Source organism: Manis pentadactyla, chromosome 12, assembly GCF_030020395.1.
Source record: "Manis pentadactyla isolate mManPen7 chromosome 12, mManPen7.hap1, whole genome shotgun sequence".
NCBI classification, from domain to species: Eukaryota; Metazoa; Chordata; class Mammalia; order Pholidota; family Manidae; genus Manis; species Manis pentadactyla.
The window spans coordinates 13,516,757-13,525,521 of NC_080030.1; the positions used below are offsets into that span (position 1 = coordinate 13,516,757).

General features: G+C 46.2%; 1 long non-coding RNA gene across 1 annotated transcript; it reads right to left on the reverse strand.

The window, feature by feature from the left end:
* Nucleotides 1-1,755: 1,755 nt before the first annotated feature.
* Nucleotides 1,756-6,299, reverse strand: LOC130679880 (uncharacterized). The gene is made up of 3 exons (XR_008992873.1): nt 3,520-6,299; nt 2,587-2,861; nt 1,756-2,148 (listed from the first exon to the last, which is right to left on the reverse strand). It is a non-coding gene; the product is annotated as an uncharacterized LOC130679880 (long non-coding RNA).
* Between the last annotated feature and the right edge of the window lie 2,466 nt (nt 6,300-8,765).

The window sequence follows — 8,765 nt, forward strand, 5'->3', positions numbered from 1 at the left end:
TGTTTACTGACAGATGGTAACAGCACCTACTATGGGGAGCACTTCCTAGTGTGTATAATTGTTGAATCACTAAGCTGCACACCTGAATCCAATGTAATATTGTATTTTGACCGTACTTCAATTTTTTAAAAAGAATGAAAAAATAAAGACTGGAAAAAAATAAAATGAATAACCCCCCTATACACTCATTCTCTCACACCCATTTACACACACACACTTCTCTAGTGAGGAAACATTTATTCATCCTTCAAAGCCCAGATCAGATGGCTTTTCCTCCAGGAAGCCCTCCTGGACCCCCAGACCAACTTCAAGACTTCAGTGGGGGTGGAGTAGAGCTATTGAGGCTTCTGGTTTTCCTGTCCAAGGCTGCAGAGGATGTAGGATAAAGAGAGAGACTGGACAGTGGCCAGTTCAGCCGGGAAGAGTGGCTGTCAGGCTCTGATATCAAGTTGCAAGTTCCCCTCTGTCCCCAGCCTGGTTCCTTCCCTGCCCCTTAAGTCGGCTTCCTTTTCTTTATCATCATGGAAGGCCATCAGCATGGAAGGCCAAACGGCAGCAAACTGAACATTCTGGAACCGTCCTCATGTACCAAAGACATCGGCTTCGCCCCATGCTGTCAAGGGGCTCAGCTCAGATCCTTCCTGACCTGCTTTTCCATTCCCCTTCCTTATCTAACTCCTGTCCTGCCCACACAGCCTCTGTTTCCTCGTATGACAAGGGGGGACCATCATAACTGCAGCAGGAAGGATGACAGTGGCAGTTCAGAGACTCCGGATAGGTGAGGAGGTACCGTGCCAGACGCACTGGATGTAAAGTATCTCATTTCTGCTGCCCTGAGCCCTAAGAGAGAAGGGACTGGTTTTATCCTCACTGTCTAGAGGACGAAGCTGGAGCCCAGTGTTGCCCACCCAGGGTCACCCAGCTTGTGTGTGACCCAGCTGACTCCAGAATGGAGCTGGAGAGAGGACCGAAGACCCCCAACCATTCCTTCCTGCCCCAGGTTCTCCTGTCCTCTGTCTCAGGCTGAGTCATCAGAGGTCAGCTCCCTCCACTCCCTGCTGCCCCTGGGGGTCCCTGGAACCAGCCTCAGCGCAGGTGGTGTGGTTAATTCCAGGCCTGACGCACCAGCTATCTAAAGGGACCCCTTCCCCAGGAGATGCCGCTTGCTCAGCGGCCTTGAAGGGTAGAACCTTCTTCTTGGAATGTGGCCTCTTGCTCAGGGAGCTCCCGGAGACAGAGGTGGAATCTGAGGTCGAGGAGGGGAGAAGCAGCTAGGAGTGGTGTTAGGACCCAGCTGTGCCCCCTGCCCTCTGCCCTGCAGCCTGAGGCCTGGAGTTCTGCCTTGTCTGTGTATCTGCCCCGGGGACACCCCGGGGGTCCTGGCCAGGGCTGGAGGGGCCACCCGGAGCCCCTGGCCCAGCTGTCCAGGCTGTGGGGCAGGAGGCTGCCATTTACAGCTGCGGAGGAGTGAGCTCCCCTACCACCCTGTAACTCTCCAACGGGGGGCTTCTGAGGACAGGGGTGCGGGTCGAGCTCCCCATTAGCGTCCTGGCCACCTTACAGCCATGAGACTCAGGGTTGTGTATCAAGCATCTGCTACATGCCAGGCACGGCAGGGACCTGGAGACTCAGCGGTGGACGTGACTCAGACCAGTGGGGCCGCAGGATCCATGACAGCAATGGTAGACCTTATCAGGATAGGGCAAACCGCCATTTTAGGTTGTGCTTCCCCAGAAGCAGACCCTGAGACAAGAATTCAAGGGCAAGTCATTTATTTGGGAGGTAATCCAAGGAGACACGGGCAGGGTGCGGGGAAGTGAAACTGGGAAGGGAAGGAGGGCAGTAGAAGCTGTTCCATGAAGCCAGTGACTGCTCTGGCCAACAGGAGCGCAGTCCCACCAGGGGCCTCCGGGGGCAGCAGAGAGCACACTCCTCAGCGTAGGAGCGCAGGAATGTGGGAGCCGGGCTCCCACCCAAATTTGTCTTCATTGGTTGAAGGCTGCTCCCGGTGGCCATGGTGGGGAAGGCGTTGGTTCACTTCTGGCCTGCCCCTGCATGGCCACACGAGTTTCATCAACTGGAGACCTGGTAAGTCTGGGGTGGAAGTCATGGAGGGCTTCCTTGAGGAGGCGGCAATTGAGGTGTAGCCTGAAAGAGAACCCAGACAAGGGTGGGGTGGGGGTGGCAAAAAGAGGTGTTGCCGATGCGAAGACCACGGGTGGGAGGGACTGAGAGGAGACCGAGTGCACCTAACCGTGGAGATCTGGGCAGGGAGACTGTGGGTGGGGGATGGTGAGGACGTAAGGATCACTGTCTGATGGAGGAGAGTATGGGGGTATCCCCCATAATGGGTCCCTGGGGTTTGAGGCATGCAGGACACCCACGGGGCCAGAGTGAATTTATCGAGTACTGGTGGAAAAGAGCAAAGATTCCCATCTTGCGTCCTACGGGTCTTGCTCATTGAGTAATAAATACTATGACTGCAATGATAACCCAATGGGACTGGCTGAGGCTGACGCAGAAGATGGGCTGTGGGGGTCACACGGGTGTCAGGGCTGGGGGGTGGGGGAAGGGGGCGGCACTGACCTTCGCCTAGCTCCTTGTATGGTAAGTACTTGGGGGCCCCCAGCAAGGAAGTTACTTGCTAAGGTCACACAGTGGCACCTGCGAAGCAGGATCTGAGTCCCGTCTGATTCCCTGGGTCCGGATGCCACCACGGCTCCCGCCCTGCTGCTGGCTTAGGTCAGTGTGTGGAGGGGAGAGCCAAGGACTCAGGGTCCCTCCCGGAATCTCTGGGACAGTCTCCCGGGGAATTGTGGGTTGCAGTGCTCAGTGTCGAAAAACGGGCGTGACCACAAGCTCTGCAGGATCATCATGATAATTAATAATAATTGTAGTTAACACTGATGTGTCCTTCAGCCGGCCCACACAATTCTAAGCGCCTTGCCTATATAAGCAAGTATATTAATTTTCACAATAACCTTATGAAATAGGGCCATTATTATTCCGATTTTACAGCAGGAGAAACTGGGGCACAGAGAGATCAAGGTACTTGCTCAAGATCACACAGCTAAAAAGTGGCAGGACCAGGATGTGGACGTGGGTTGTCTGGCTCTAGACCCTCCATACTGAACCACTTACACTATGTTCTGAGCAGCCTTTGTACTTGGCCTGCAGCCCAAATCATACTCATGTATGACAACCACCGCCCACTGGGTGCCAGTGCTATCGTTCTTGGGAGATGTGACTCCATGAGCCTCTGGCATTTCTGTATAACTCATAAGCAGGGGCGTGGACAGCTTTTGTTCTGGCTGTCTTTTTAAGGATGTTTGTATAGTGAACAGCCATGGAAGAGAGTTTCTTCCTGTGGAGTAGAGGGCAGGTTTATTTGCTGTCCATATAATAAAGATAATGCTCTGAGATTAAGGTTTGCAGTCCACTAGAAAAGACTGGGACTTCTCAGCTTGCAGTTCCTCAGCCGTGACGCTAACCCAATGTCTAGCACCTGTTTGGGTTCACCTGCATTGTCCCATGGGACTTGGGAGGTGGTTCCTTCTGCTGACATGCTGCAGGTAATAAAGTCCTTTGTCTCTGACTGGAGTCTCATGTCTTCTGCCAGCAGCCACGATTGTGGTAGTTTAAACAGCCTGCAAGTAGAGTAAAACCCCAGACCCTTCATAGTTATTGGCATCTATTTGCTCTGCCTGTGATGCTATCTGTCAGCAATGTGTCTCTCCTGAGATCCTGGATTTCATCTGTTTAGGTCCTATCTGCTGCTGCCTTTCGGGCCTGGTGCAGAGTGAAAGCATGTCTCTTTTGAGGCTGATTTCTCAGCCTTGGCACTACTGGTATTTGGAGCCAGCTCATTCTCTGTAGTATAAGGGTGCCCTGTGCAGTATAGGATATTAACAGCATCCCTTGTCTCTACCCCTTGGATGCTATTAGCAGCCCACCCACAGTCGTGACAACCAGAAATGACTCCATAGCACATTGCCAAATGTCCCCTAGAGAGCAGGCTAAATTGTCCACCTCGTTGAGAACCACTCCTTTTAGAAAGGATCAATATTTTGGGCACCCAGCAAAGCTGCCTTCTTCGGCTTAGGGAGTCTGTTTTTCTGAAGAATCCCTCTATGCTCTGATTTATGTGGAAATGATTCCTAAGATACCCTCAGTTTGAACATTGGCATACTGGAATTCCTGGGTCTTTGAAAGAATTAACCATCAAAAGCAACAATGACAGTGTACGTCCATGTTCACAGCAGCCAAAAGGCGGAAGCAATGCAGGTGTCCACCGACGGGTGAATGGAAAAACTAGTGTGTCTCATACATGCAATGGAATATTAATATTTTTCAACCTTAAAAAAAGGACATTCTGACACATGTTACAGCATGGATGAATCTTGAAAACATCATGCTCAGTGAAATAAGCCATTCACAAATGCACAAATACTGTTCAGTCCTACTTACATGTGGTACCTAGGGAAGTAAAATTCATGAAGACAGAAAGTAGAATGCTGGGTGCTGCGGTGGGGGAAGGGGGTGAGGAGTTAGTATTTAATGGGGACAGAGTTCCAGGTGTACAAGGTGAACAGCGTTCCAGACGTGGATGGTGCTGAAGGGTACACAGCGATGTGCATGTACTTAATATAAAATGCCATTGAACTGAACCACTTAAAAATGGGTAAGATGGTAAATTGCATGTTTTGTGCATTTTACCACAATTTAGAGAAAAAAAATGATAGTAACAACAATTGCATTTGTTGAGTACTATGTGTCAGGTACCTAGTGTTTTGTGCTGTCTCAGGGTTTAAAAACTACAGTCATTCCTACATGACCTCTACTTTTTGTGTTATTTTGAGTTTCCCAAAATGTAGGCCCCAAAACAAGGATTTGTGGGAGGTGGTCCTGGAAGCGTAGTGAGAGAGTAGAGAAAGAAGACAGGAAGGGCAGGTGCATTCATGAATGGGCTACCATGGTGGGCAACTGGGCTTGGTTCCCACTGGGATCTTCTGAACGACTTCTAACCTCTCCTCTGAAAACACTTTGGAGACATCCAGCAGAAGGGCCAGGGAGGCCGGGGATGGTTGCCCACCAGCCCTTGACCTTAAATGGATGGTGGCTACCCTCTGGATGTGAACACCTTGGCGCTTCCAGGCTGACCCGTGCCGGCCCAAGACCCCTGCACTGGAAGTCACTGGTATGTAAGGGAAACTGGAAGTAGGCAGTGAGTGCCTTGAAGGAATATGGGGTGGGGCCATCAACACCTAAGGCCATGTCTATGTACCAAAGGTACTGTTATTTACTTGATATTTTTTCCGTTAAAACAATCATTGAAAAAAAGTCTCACTAAAATTCATATGTAACCACAAAAGACCCCGAATAGCCAAAGCAATCCTGAGAAGGAAGAATAAAGCAGGAAGGATCTCGCTTCCCAACTTCAAGATCTACTACAAAGCCACCATAATCAAGACAATTTGGTACTGGCACAAGAACAGACCCACAGACCAGTGGAACAGAATAGAGACTCCAGATATTAACCCAAACATACATGGTCAATTAATATATGATAAAGGAGCCATGGACATACAATAGGGAAATGACAGCCTCTTCAACAGCTGGTGTTGGCAAAACTGTACAGCTACATGTAAGAGAATGAAATTGGATCATTGTCTAAACCCATACACAAAAGTAAATTCGAAATGGATAAAAGACCTGAATGTAAGCCATTAAACCATAAAACTCTTAGAAAACAACATTGGCAAAAAATTTGACATGAACATGAGTGACTTCTTCATGAACATATCTCCCAGGGCAAGGGAAACAAAAGCAAAAATGAACAAGTGGGACTACATCAAAATGAAAAGCTTCTGTACAGCAAAAGACACCACCAATACAACAAAAAGGTATCCTACAGAATGGGAGAATATATTTGTAAATGACAGATCCGATAAAGGGTTGACATCCAAAATATATAAAGAGCTCACACACCTCAACAAACAAAAATCAAATAATCCAATTAAAAAATGGGCAGAGGAGCTGAATAGACAGTTCTCTAAAGAAGAAATTCGGATGGCCAACAGACACATGAAACGATGTTCCACATCGCTTGTCATCAGAGAAATGCAAATTAAAAACAGAATGAGATATCACCTCACACCAGTAAGGATCACCACCATCCAAAAGACAAACAACAACAAATGTTGGTGAGGTTCTGGAGAAAGGGGAACCGTCCTACAATGCTGGTGGGAATGTAAATTAGTTCAACCATTGTGGAAAGCAGTATGGAGGTTCCTCATTAAGCTCAAAACAGAAATACCATTTGACCCAGGAATCCCACTCCTAGGAATTTACCCTAAGAATGCAGCAGCCCAGTTTGAAAAAGACAGATGCACCCCTATGTTTATCGCAGCACTATCTACAATAGCCAAGAATTGGAAGCAACCTAAGTGTCCATCAGCAGATGAATGGATAAAGAAGTGCTACATACACACAGTGGAATATTATTCAGCCATAAACAAATCCTACCATTTGCAACTACATGGATGGCGCTAGAGGGTATTATGCTCAGTGAAATAAGCTGGGTGGAGAAAGACAAGTACCAAATGATTTTACTCATATGTGGAATATAAGAACAAAGGAAAAACTGAAGGCACAAAACAGCAGTAGAATCACAGAACCCAAGAATGGACTAACAGTTACCAAAGGGAAAGGGAATGGGGAGGATGGGTAGGAAGGGAGGGAGAACGGGGGGAAGAAGAAAGAGGGCCTTATGATTACCATGTATAATGTCAGGGGGGGGCACGGGGAGGGCTGTACAACACAGGGAAGACAAGTAGTGATTTTACAGCATCTTACTATGCTGACGGACAGTGACTGTAATGGGGTTTGTGCAGGGGACTTGGTGATGGGGGAAGTCTAGTAAACATAACGTTCCTCATGTAATTGTAGATTGTAGATTAATGATACCAAAAAAAAACCCCCAAAAAACAAAAAACACACAACAACAAAAAAGCAGGTGTTGCACTACTTGTGCAACAAAATTGACATCAAAACAAAGAAAGTAACAAGAGATAAAGAAGGACATTACGGAATGGTAATGGCAGCAGTCCAACAAGAGGATATAATCATTATGAATACATGTGCACCCAACACAGGGAGCATCGATACATGTGAAACAAATACTAACCGAATAAAAGGGGGAAATAGAATGCAATGCATTCATTCTAGGAGACTTCAACACACCACTATCTGAAAGGTCAGATCCACCAGACAATAAGTAAGGACACAGAGGCACTGAACAAGACACCAGAAACAGATGGACCTGACAGACATCTACGGAACTCTACACCCAAAAAGCAGCAGGATACACATTCTTCTCAAGTGCACACGGAACATTTTCCAGAATAGACCACATTACTAGGCCACAAAAGGAGCCTCAGTAAATTAAAAAAGACTGAAATTCTACCAAGCAACTTCTCAGATCAAAAAGCAATAAAACTAGAAATAAATTATACAAAGAAAACAAAAAGGCTCACAAACACATGGAGGCTTAATGACATGCTGCTAAATAATCAATGGATCAATGACCAAATTAAAACAGAGATTAAGCAATATATGGAGACCAACAAATGACAACAACAGCACAAAGCCCCAACTTCTGTGGGACGCAGTGAAAGCAGTTCGAAGATTAAAGTATACAGCAATCCAGGCCTATTTAAGGAAGGAAGAACAATCTCAAATGAAGAGTCTAAAGTCACAATTATTGAAACTGGAAAAAGAACAACAAATGAGGCCCAAAGTCAGCACAAGGAGGGACATAATAAAGATCAGAGAAGAAATAAATAAAATTGAGAAGAATAAAAGAATAGAAAAAAAAAATCAATGAAACCAAGAGCTGGTTCTTTGAGAAAATAAACAAAATAGATAAACCCCTAGCCAGACTTATTAAGAGAAAATGAGAGTCTACACACATAAACAGAATCAGAAATGAGAAAAGAAAAATCACGACAGACCCCACAGAAATACAAAGAATTATTAGAGAATACTATGAAACTCTATATGCTAACAAACTGGATAACCAAGAAAAAGTGGAGAACTTCCTAGAAAAATGCAATCTCCAAGACTGACCCAGGAAGAAATAGAAAACCTAAGCAGACCAATTATCAGCAAAACGAAACTGAATCGGTAATCAAAAACCTGCCCAAGAACAAAACCCCCGGGCCAGACGGATTGACCGCTGAATTCTATCAGACATGTAGAGAAGACATAATACACACTCTCCTTAAAGTTTTCCAAAAAATAGAAGAGGACGGAATACTTCGAAACTCACTCTATGAAGCCAGCATCACTCTAATACCAAAACCAGGCAAAGACCCCACAGAGAAGAAAATTACAGACCAATATCCCTGATGAACATAGATGCAAAAATACTCAACAAAATATTAGCACATCAAATTCAAAAATACATCAAGAGGATCACACACCATGATCAAGTGGGATTCGTCTCAGGAATGCAAGGATGGTACAACATTTGAAAATCCATCAATATCATCCACCACATCAACAAAAAGGAGGACAAAAACCATAGGATCATCTCCATACACGCTGAAAAACCATTTGACAAAACTCAACATCCATTCATGATAAAAACTCTCAAAAAAATGGGTATAGAAGGCAAGTACCTCAACATAATGAAGGCCATATATGACAAGCCCACAGCTAACATCATACTTAACAGCGAGAAGCTGAAAGTTTTTCCTCTGAGA